Source organism: Nylanderia fulva, unplaced genomic scaffold (genome assembly GCF_048542155.1).
Source record: "Nylanderia fulva isolate GAGA-0341 unplaced genomic scaffold, ASM4854215v1 Scaffold296, whole genome shotgun sequence".
Classification (NCBI taxonomy): domain Eukaryota; kingdom Metazoa; phylum Arthropoda; class Insecta; order Hymenoptera; family Formicidae; genus Nylanderia; species Nylanderia fulva.
The window spans coordinates 17,268-30,082 of record NW_028190364.1 but is presented as its reverse complement, the minus strand read 5'-3'; positions in this window follow the sequence as shown (position 1 = coordinate 30,082).

Here is a 12,815-nt window from a genome sequence, read left to right as displayed (position 1 = left end):
ACTGTTCCAGAAATGTAACATTTTGGCTGTTATATCGATAATTTGAAATGTTAGGAAAGAAATGTTTGGCAACATCCTAGAAACATTTCATTTGGGATGTTCAGTTTGTAACGTTCAGAGACATTACAGCATTGTTACATTTGCGACGTTCATAAAACATGTATTTTAAAACATTCCATAAACGTTTCATTTGGGATGTTTAGTTTGTAACCTTAGAGACATGACAGCAATGTTACATTTGCTACGTTCATAAAACATATATTTTAAAACATTCCATAAACGTTTCATTTGGGATGTTTAGTTTGTAACGTTCAGAGACATTACAGCAATGTTACATTTGTGACATTCCTGAAACATTTAATTTTATTCTATGAACGTTTTATATGAAACATTTACTTTGTACATATTCAAAAATATTACACTGCATTGCAGATTTTATATATTTGTGTTTGTACAATTGTTTTTGTACAATTGTGTTACATCAACGTTTTTGAAATAATAACACAAAAGCTTTTTAGTAAATATCAGGTACGTATATATATACATTAATATAAATAAGGTACGTATATATACATTAATAAATAAAGTACGTATACATTAATAAATCACTGAATTTTTAATATTTTATAAATTTATAATATTTTGAAAATAGTTTTTGTTTAACGTTTCATGCAAAACATAGTTAAGTAAACAAAAGTATAGTTTCATATTTTTATTTAAAAAATGTACAAATATTTAATTGAAATATTTATAAATAATCGTGTTTTATACATATATGTACTCAATTTATCTTTGCGACAGTCGAAAAAAATATTTCACTCGTGGTGACTTAAAAAAAATCTATTGTAACATATTTACTATACACAAATATCTCATACATGTTCCAAGAATGTTTTAGGAATCTATAATAATCACCGCTCGTTCGTTCAACGAGTTGATACGCGTAACTAGGGAGCGCGGCGTTTCGTCTCAGGAGCTTTCGTATGTGAATAAGAATACCCAAATATAATAATAAGACAATTGTGTTTGTTGGGCTTTATTGGAGGTTTTATAAGTCGTTTTATAATTAAATTTTAAATTCATCTTTATTTATAACTGGAAGCAATGGATCTGCCTGTTGGTGACGTTCGAGATTCCTGCCATGTAAGTATATATTGTGTATATATATATTATTTTAATAACGTTAAATACCATAAAATCTTAAAAACTACGTATTAACTATATGAGCATCTCATGTGAATGATTTTAATTTTTTCAGTGATTTTTTTATCAAGTCAATAATAGCAATACTGACATAAAAATTAAAACAATAATGGCTAAAATAAAAAAATGTTTTGTTACAAAACGTCATATGAGACGGATGGTAAAAAAAGAATTAATACACATCTTGCAGTTGAATCGACAATTAATTCAGACGAATAATTTGCCTAATAACATAAAAACAATTATAAATGTAGATACTGTCATAAATGTAAATACTACAAATATAAATGTAGATACTGCAAAGAAACATAATGAAAAACAAGAACAATGTGAAAACCATGATAATGTGATTCCCGAGATTCCAGAAAAAATTGAGATTGAACCATTGGAATATATTGATGTGATTGAAGAAATTAACTGTTCAGATACTTCTTTATCATTTGAAAATTTATGTAATAATCTCCCTATTGTAAATGATTTCATAGTTAACGCTGTGAAACAATGGTTTTTAAAATACAGACATTTGCTTAGTCAATCTGCCATGAATGAATTGTTGGGTATTCTACGAGTGATATTTCCACAATTAGCAAAAGACTCGCGAACTCTTTTAAAAACACCAAGTTCATGTCCATATGAACTTAAAAGTGTTCCTCCAGGTTTCTATTGTCACATTGGCATAGAGAATGGACTACGTAGGATAATTAATAATAGTTTAAATATGCAAAAACATTTGATGCAAAATGTAGAAATAGTATTACCTCTTAACATAAACATTGATGGTTTACCGATATCTAATTCTTCAAAAAGTCAACTCTGGCCTATTCTTATCTCCATAGATCTAAATCTGGTTGATAAAAATATTAAAAAACCTTTTGCGGCTGGGATATATCACGGACACAAGAAACCAGCCTATGTAGACCAATTTTTAACTGAGTTTATAACAGAGTTCAAACATTTAGAACAAAATGGTTTTAACATAAATAAAAAAATAATAAAAGTAAAGGTTGGTAAACTTCTTTGTGATGCTCCTGCAAAATCATTTATTTTATGTATTAAAGGTCATACAGGCTATAATGCCTGCACAAAATGCATTCAAGAAGGGACCTTTGTTAATGGAAGAATGACTTTTTTACAAACAAATGCACAATTGCGGACTGATTTCAGTATCAGAAATAAATTAGATGAGGAATTCCATAAAGATACAAGTCCTTTCGAAAAGCTAAATATTGGTTTCGTATCTCAAGTTCCTCTCGATGGCATGCATCTTGTATTTCTAGGCGTAGTTAAAAGATTAATTATGTTTTGGATAAGAGGGAAAAAAAATCATCGTTTACCCGAGACTGATAAAAATGATATTAATAATCAATTATTGTTTTTGAAGAATTATGTGCCGAAAGATTTTCCACGCTTGCCAAGAAGTTTAGAGGACATTGAATACTATAAAGCCACTGAATTAAGGCAATTTTTATTATACACCGGACCAATTGTTTTAAAAAAGATTGCAAACAAAAATATATACACACATTTCATGGCCTTATCCTGCGCTATTCGAATTTTATGCAGTCCTGCATTATACAGAATTTATAATAATTATTCATTGAAACTACTCGAATACTTTGTTCAAAAATATGCAATACTTTACGGAAAAGAATATATTACTCATAATGTTCATGGCCTTATACATTTGCCCATAGATTGCTTGCAACATGGTCCACTTGACACTTTCAGTTGTTTTAAATATGAAAATTATTTATTTGAGATAAAAAAAACAATTCAAGCTACAAGAAATCCTTTACAACAAATTTGTAATAGGTTAAAAGAACAAGAATATATGCAAAACAATGATAATGAAAAAACGTATCCAATTTTACGTCAGCAATGTACTGATCAATTTCATAAACAAGATTTTATATTCTACAAAACAGTAATCATTGAAAAGTTTGAACTAAGCACATGTGATAAAGATAATTGCGTTATGTTAAAAAACAATTGTGTATTTTGTGTCGAAAGTATTTATAAAGAAATCAAGACTTCAGAAATCTTTTTAAAGGGAAGAAAATTCATTGAATCAAAACCATTTTTCAGTTCACCTTGTTCCTCAGAATTATTTAATATTCAGCAAACACAACATTTGTCATATGATTTGTACACAGTCAATATTCACGACATTAAAGGGAAATGTGTGAAATTTCCTTACGACGATGGTTTTATCATCATGCCATTGATTCATATGCAAGAATAATATAAAATATAATATAATTGCAAATAATAGTTTAGGTATTTTTTAGTAGGTACGAGTATATCAGGAGACGCGGTAGCGTCTCGCTAAGTTATATCTTTTATTCGTCAAATTAAAATACAATCTACAAAAAAACAAAAAAAAATATCGAAAGATATCGAAAAGATAGCGAAAATATCGAAACAATAGCGAAAATTATCCGTAGGACGCTACTGTGTATCCTTTACCGGACGTAACACGATTTTCGTAACCTTGAAAACAAAAATTTGAAATATTTCATGAACGGAAACATATTTTTCAAAAGATGACCATATCAATCGAAAGCGCGATTTTTTCCGAGTAAAATGAGACCTTAAGGAACTTGATAGCTCTATTGGTTGCGGAGATATGAATTTTTCAAGTTATTTTTTGGTCGAAAAGGTGTCACTTTTTTTTAAGATACGGCGTCGTACTTGTCCCGATGCACCCATCCCGACAAAGTGATTCTGTCCGAAGCTGCTTTACCTTATCCGCGGTCACCCATCCTAGTATAGTGACATTTTCCTCAGCTGCTTAACCTTTTAAGCAACCAAACAAAAAATAAATTCTTGCTCTCTCTCACTCTCTCTCTCTCTCTCTCTCTCCCCCTCTCTCTCCCCTCTCTCTCCCCCACTCTTTCACCCTTTCTCTCTTGCTTTCCCACGTCTTTTTTCGCTCTCTCTCGCCCTCTCTCGCTTTCTCTCGCTGTCTCTCGCTCTCTCTTGCTCTCTACCGCTCTCTCGCGTTCTCTCGCTCTCTGCCGCTCTCTCTCGCGTTCTCTCGCTCTCTCCCACTCTCTCTCGCGTTCTCTCGCTCTCTCTCGTCGTCTCTCGCTCTCTCTCGGTTTTTTTTCGCTCTTTCTCACTTTCTCTCGCTGTTTCTCGCCTTCTCTCGTTCTCTCTCGCTCTCTCGCTTTCTTCCGGTCTCTCTCGCTCTCTCCCGCTCTCTCTCGCGTTCTCTCGGCCTCTCTCGCTCTCTCTCGCTCCCTCTCGTCTTCTCTCACTCTCTCTCGGTTTTTTTCTCTTTCTCTCGCTGTTTCTCGCTCTCTCTCGTTCTCTCCCGCTCTCTCTCGCTTTCTTTCGCTTTCTCTCGCTCTCTCCCGCTTTGTATCGCTCTCTCTCGCGTTCTCTCGCTCTCTCTCGTCTTCTCTCGCTCTCTCTCGGTTTTTTTCGCTCTCTCTCGCTTTCTCACGCTGTTTCTCGCCTTCTCTCGTTCTCTCCCGTTCTCTCGCTTTCTCTCGCCCTCTCTCGCCCTCTCTCGCTCTCTCTCGCTCTCTCTTGCTCTTTCCCGCTCTCTCCCGCACTCTTTCGCGTTCTCCCGCTCTCTCTCGCTTTCTCTCGCTGTTTCTCGCCTTCTCTCGTCCTCTCCCGCTCTCTCTCTCGTTCTCTCTCGCTCTCTCTCGCTCTCTTTCGCTCTCTCTCGTTTTCTCCCGCTCTCTATCGCTTTTTCTCGCTCTCTATCGCCTTCTCTCGCTTTCTCTCGCTCTCTCTCGCTCTCTCTCGTCTTCTCTCGCTCTTTCTCGGTTTTTTTCGCTTACTCTCGCTCTCTCTCGCTTTCTTTTGCTCTCTCTCGCGTTCTTTCGCTCTCTCCCGCTTTCGCTCGCGTTCTCTCGCTTTCTCCCCCGCTCTCTCTCGCGTTCTCTCGCTCTCTCCCGCTCTCTCTCGCGTTCTCTCGCTCTCTCCCGCTCTCTCTCGCGTTTTCTCGCTCTCTCCCGCTCTCTCTCGCGTTCTCTTGCTCTCTCTCGTCTTCTCTCGCTCTTTCTCGGTTTTTCTCGCTCTTTCTCGCTTTCTCTCGCTGTTTCTCGCCTTCTTTTGTTCTCTCCCGCTCTCTCTCGTTCTCTTTCGCTCTCTCTCGTTTTTTCCGCTCTCTCTCGCTCTCTCCCGCTTTCTATCGCTCTCTATCGCTCTCTCTCGCTCTCTCCCGCTTTCTATCGCTCTCTATCGCTCTCTCTCGCTCTCTCTCGCTCTCTCTTGCTCTCTCCCGCTTTCTCTCGCTCTCTCTTGCTCCCTCTTGCTCCCTCTTGCTCTCTCCCGCTCTCTCTCTTGGGTCCTCTTGCTCTCTCTCGTCTTCTCTCATTATAAATATAAAAAAATATACATTTATTTAATGCATTTTGTTTAATGATCTTTGCAAAAATATGTGAAATCTCACAAAAAAAGACATCACAGATGTAAAAAAAAAGCGCTAAGTTATATCTTTCGTCAGCAAAAATAGTTCTTTATAATAATAAAAAATATAATCTTCTCAAAAATTATGTTTATAGCCAAAATAATTCTTTGCAAAAATTAATCATTATCAAAAATATTTTCTCAAAAATTATATTTATAAATTATATTTTATTTTTGTTAATAATACTAGAAAAAAATTAAAATATTAGCATCAAAAAGTAGTGAAATCAAAAAATTGCGCTAAATAATTATATTGATAATACGAGAAAAAAGGTTAAAATATTAGCATCAAAAAGTAGTCAAATCAAAAAGTTGCACTAAGTAAGTGACAACATAATATATAATATTTAGATAAATTTCTTATAATGATACAAATGTATAATTATTGCTTTATTTTAAAACGTTTATAATATATACAATAACAAAATAAATTCAGTAAAATATATATATATATATATTTATTCATCTTTATATTTAAATAACATGAATAATTATGTAATTAATTTAAACTGGAATGTATATACATTGTAAAGTTATATATTTTTATAAAATATTTAGATAAATAGATATATATAAAAAATAAATTATTTATCTCTAAATAATTATTTAATTCAAATATATTTAAACGTATATTCAAAAAAGGTAATATAAGGCACAAAGAATTAAATTTAGGAAATTAAAAAAATTTAAAGTTAAATAAAAATTTTTAATTTAAATTAAAAAATAAAAGTAAAAATAAAAGTAAAAAAAATGTAATGTACAAAAAATACTTAGCGCTGTTTTTGTATTATAGCCCTTTGACTACGAAACGTCCTTAAAAATGATGATTAGTAACGAAATGTGTATATACAGAATATATCACACACAGAAGTCGCATCCTATCTTTGGAGAGTGAAATGATGAAGTCAAAATAAGTCGAAATTAAAGAATCATGAAATTATATTTGAATCTTTTTTATAAAAAAATTCATAATGAAAATAATGCGCTTTAAACATCTATCTCGAAACTTTGATTGCGATCAGGAAAACATTGCAAATGCTTTAAAACATGTATTAGAATAAAGAAATTTTTATTCATTTATATTTTAATTGATCAATTAAACACTTTGAAATGCTCCATATACATTAATTAATATATGTATACATCAGGGTTGGGAAAGTTACTTTGTAAAAGTAACTAGTTACAGTTACAGTTATTTCATTGAAAAAATAACTAGTTACAGTTACAAATTACCGATTTTAAAAAATAACTCGTTACAGTTACAGTTACTCTAAAAGTAACGAGTCGTTACTTTTCAGTTACTTTTTAAAAATAATTATACATTGTTTTAAATATAAGGAGCTTACATTTTATGCACAATTACAGTCAAGTATTTAAAAAAATTCTTGAATGTAATATTGATCGATTTGCTTGCGACTTTGCAATTAACATCAATGTATGAATGATCTTTATATACAACAGTAAAAATAGTTATAGTAAGTTACTAAATGGTAATCGCAAAGTCGCAAGCAAATCGATCAATTATTATCTTTAAGAATTTTTTTAAATATTTGACTGTGATTGGTCGATCTTAATTATGTGTTATATTATTTTATGTACACAAAATGAAAATTTTAGGTAAAAGATTAAATCATATGAAGATCCATATGCTACTGTTATCAAAATTTAATTTAATAATATAACGGCTACTATACTTAAACAATACTTTTAGCGCATGTTTCCAAAAAAAGTAACTAATAAAGTAACTATTAAAATAGTTACTAGTTACTAAAAAAATGTAACTAAGTTACAGTTACAGTTACAGATGGAAAAAAGTAACGAAGTTAAGTTATAGTTACCGAAAAAAAGTAACTGTAACTGTAACTTCGTTACAAGTAACTCGTTACTTCCCAACCCTGGTATACATATATTAATAACATATATATGTATATGTATACGTCTTTAGCATATATTAATGTATAGTAAATTCATTTTTATAATTTTCACTTAGCCCATTCACATTGCCCAATCGTTGAATCTGTTTAATATGACAATTATTGCATGTTACATTATATACATATATGTCATACATGTATATCGATATGTTCAGCTAGCCACATGTCATTCGAATATCGAGCCACGTAATATGTTTATAGATTTCTATTGAAGCGTATTGCAGTAAAAAAATTAGTCTATACTTTGATTTATATTTTATTTTATTTACTAATGTGTTAAAATAACAATACAAAAACAGCGCTAAGTATTTTTTGTACATTACATTTTTTTTACTTTTATTTTTACTTTTATTTTTTAATTTAAATTAAAAATTTTTATTTAACTTTAAATTTTTTTAATTTCCTAAATTTAATTCTTTGTGCCTTATATTACCTTTTTTGAATATACGTTTAAATATATTTGAATTAAATAATTATTTAGAGATAAATAATTTATTTTTTATATATATCTATTTATCTAAATATTTTATAAAAATATATAATAACTTTACAATGTATATACATTCCAGTTTAAATTAATTACATAATTATTCATGTTATTTAAATATAAAGATGAATAAATATATATATATATATATATTTTACTGAATTTATTTTGTTATTGTATATATTATAAACGTTTTAAAATAAAGCAATAATTATACATTTGTATCATTATAAGAAATTTATCTAAATATTATATATTATGTTGTCACTTACTTAGTGCAACTTTTTGATTTGACTACTTTTTGATGCTAATATTTTAACCTTTTTTCTCGTATTATCAATATAATTATTTAGCGCAATTTTTTGATTTCACTACTTTTTGATGCTAATATTTTAATTTTTTTCTAGTATTATTAACAAAAATAAAATATAATTTATAAATATAATTTTTGAGAAAATATTTTTGATAATGATTAATTTTTGCAAAGAATTATTTTGGCTATAAACATAATTTTTGAGAAGATTATATTTTTTATTATTATAAAGAACTATTTTTGCTGACGAAAGATATAACTTAGCGCTTTTTTTTTACATCTGTGATGTCTTTTTTTGTGGGATCATATTATAACATTATAATAATGTTTATTAATTGAAAATTAAATGGTTTATATGCTTTGCAGACTTGGTCAGTGATTGAATTTATCAATATAGAAGGCCAATCAAACGCTGTAGAAGTTGTACCAACCTCATGGATGACATTTACAAATGATCAAATAATGTGTAAATGGCCGGAAAAAAATGTTAGGAAATATATATTACGGAAAGAACCCCCAAAAGACAATTGGCAAAAATACATAGTGCAACTAATATTTCAAAGTAGTAAGTATTGTCATAAAAATATTGATACTATATAATAAGATAATATCTTAATTAAACATGTTTTATATTAAAAAAATGACTTTTTCGTATTTAATATATCAAATCATAACTTCCCAATATTTATGAATACGGTTATGGAAAAGACTTATATAAATCATGTAATACAAATGTATGTATATATATAGACAATTAATAAAATAATTTGTAATTACAGATTCATATAAGGAAGCTATAGATGTTGTACATAAAAAAATTCGAACCGATACATCAGATACATCATGTTCGCAATTAGGCCGAGGGAAAAGAAAAAAGAAAACATTCCAACCAGTTACAGCAAACAACTTAAATGATGACGATTCAAATCCGCGAATGACACCATCTCCGTTAATGACTGTCATGGATTTGCATTTAGAAAATGAACAGTTGACAAATGGTATAACAATAAATAAATATATATATTATTTTTATAAATCTTTAACATTATTTTTTTACTCAGAAATAAATATTTTTATCGGCTCTCAATATAAATAATATAAGTATGCTGTCGTCTAAGCTGGGCAATAGAGCCAAGGAAACGAAACGAAAAATTAATTAAACGGAACTGTATCTCAATTTGAGATCCCAAAGTTCCACATATAAATTAATTTCGAAACTTACATATGGAGAAATAAGCGAGAAAAATATAGGCATACTTATATTATTTATATTGAGAGCCGATAAAAATATTTATTTCTGAGTTTATTCACGCCTTGGGCTAATCACGGCGGTATTTACTAACATCTACTAAAAAGGCAAATGAAAAATATAGGATCGAAAGGGTCTGAATAGCTTAGTTGGTAAGAGCAGTCGCCCGGAAAGTGAAAGACGCGGGTTCGATTCCCGCTTCAGCGACTTTTCGGACCTATATTTTTCTCGCTTATTTCTCCATATGTAAGTTTCGAAATTAATTTATATGTGGAACTTTGGGATCTCAAATTGAGATACAGTTCCGTTTAATTAATTTTTCGTTTCGTTTCCTTGGCTCTATTGCCCAGCTTAGACGACAGCATACTTATATTATTTTTTTAACTTGCAAATAAAGTAATGCTTAATAGTGTAATTTTTTATACATTTAGATTTGATTAATGATGATAACCAAAACTTGGACAAGGATATCGAAAATATGGATGAAACAGCAATAAACGTGAGTCAAAATAAAAAGAATAATATTGCCTCTGAAGACCATGTAACTTCTGATGAAGGTATAAACAAATAATTTTTGGTACAATAAGGTATTAAACAATACAAGTCGATTTTAAGTAATCCCGCTTAATATATATATAGTGTCTATTAATTTATTAATTTAATATTAAATAAATACAATAATGATACTAAAAATTTCCATTATTTAGATCCTAAAGATGCTGTTAATCCAGTAAATAATATGATACCAACCGATATCATTTTTGAAAATTTTCCAGCAGGTAATCATTCATATTTATTGTTCTTTTGTTTATAGTAATATAATTTGTAAATTTATATTTCAGATAGTCAGAATATTGTTTCAATCCTGCAAAACACGATTGCGATTAAAAAATTATTGGAACAACAAAATGCATTTTTAAAGCAATTAGAGCGTACAAATAATTCGCTTCCACTGCTCTCAGCATCTGGTTCAAGCTGTAGTAGTACTTTTTCTCTTATTCCGAACAAACCTTTCAAGAAATTTACAAAATTACTTGATTTCGACATCGCATTAAAAACTAATGAGGAAGGACAAAAACAAATGGTAAAAATAGTCTACATTTCTTATTTCTTGTTTTTTGAATATTTGAGACAAAATTCAAGGTTCGAGCTGGTAAAATAATGTAAATGGTTAGAAAGAAATTGCTTTCAAAAGCAATTTTGATTGTTCAAGCTTGATTAAACTAGGATTATTTTATAACATTCATTATAATTTCATTGTACCATTGTTGAATATGCCAAAACTACTGATATCTATTTTTAAAAAATATATATTTAACCCTTTTTCCTTCTGACTAACTGACTTTAATTGAAATTAAAATAGACAAAAAGGATGCTCAATATTTACCAGAAAAGGCTCGAACAATTGTATATATATATATATATGTATTTACATTTTTTTCGTAGGAAACATTTGTCTATTTATTAGGAGGCACTTCTCCCCACGATCAAATAAAAGCTGGACTAGAAAAAATATTTACTAATAAATTGGGTACAAAATGTTCTTGGATGGGTCGCAAAGGCAACTTCGAAGTGAACACACTAATAATTATGGACATTTTAAAACGTATATAGAAATGTAAAAATATATAATTATAAAAAATTAATGCTTTTAATAGCATAATAATTGTACCGGTACTATATTAACTTTTTTTTTGTTACATTTGTAGGATCGACTAGAAAACACTTTCCATTTTTGACAGATAAACAATTTCAGAACTATGTGTCAGCTTGGTTAAGGCACTCAAAAACGCGCTACGACAGAGAACTAGTATGTTTTACGTTTTACTTGTATATTTTAGTTTTCGATATAACAACATATTTATTATTACTTTTATTTTTTACAGGCAAAGCAACAACGTCAATAAGTTTTATCATTTTTTAAGTATCACAATAATAGTTACTTGTGTATTTAGTGTATTCATGAATTTTTTATTTTTACGTTAAAATCAAAGAGAAATTAATATTTTTATATTAAAATGTTGGCTTGTATTAAAATTATTTAGCGATAAATGAATGCAATTAGATGATAACTTATATATATTACTAAAACTTCTTATTGCCCACATTAACAGCACTGACCATATTAGTTGTGTTAGCGATTTGTGTTATTATGTATCTTATAAGTTAATTATATCCCCCATAGCAAAAAATGTCACAGTGACATCACAATAAGCTCACAATAGAGTCACAAGGTGACAAAAAAATGTAATGTCACTGTGATGTCATTGTGAGATTATTGGAAGGTAACAGTGATATCATTAATCACAATTGAAGTGATATCATTGTAAAATGTCACATTGATATAACTAGTATATCACGAAATGTAACAATAAGGATAAAAAAATCTGTCATAGCAAGAAAATGTCACAGTGACATCATAAAGATGTTCTGCTGTGACGATAAAATATATATTTAATCGTCACAGCACAACATCTTTATGATGTTACAGTGATATCATCAAAAATGTCACATTGATATAACTAGTATATCACGAAATGTAACAATAATGATAAAAAATCTGTCATAGCAAGAAAATGTCACAGTGACATCATAAAGATGTTGTGCTGTGACGATCAACAATTAAAATTAGAAAAATAAAGTTTAATTTATGATATATTTAATAAATAATTTATATTTATTTATTTATATTTATTACTGCTATAACTAAATATATATTAGGGTGTCCAATTTAAAATAACACGTACACCACTTCAAATATCTCTTAAAATATTCATCAAATAAAGGGCATCATCTACTTTATGACCTCCTTTGAATCAAACAACTTTTATTTGAAATATTTTTCTTTAAAATAGTCGCGTTCAGCAGAATGACTGCTAAGTTGTCATCTTGTCAAGACTTGACGTTGATTTGTTCTAAAAGTAAAAGAATCAACACGTCACCGTTAATGGACGCTACTTAATGTAACCTAATCTTACCTAATCCTAATGCAAGCGTGACCGTGTAGGCGCGTGCACGTTGCCCAAAACGCTCTGCAGCGTATACGCAGTCTGTTGGTGTACCAGCACGTGTTTTTTATTTGCATAAGAGGACATTTTGACTCAAAATAAGTGATCTCAGAAGATCACTTAGCAATAAGAAGTGATTTAACAAAGTGAAAAACATCAACATAAAAATTAAGGTTAGTATATACAATATTTTTTA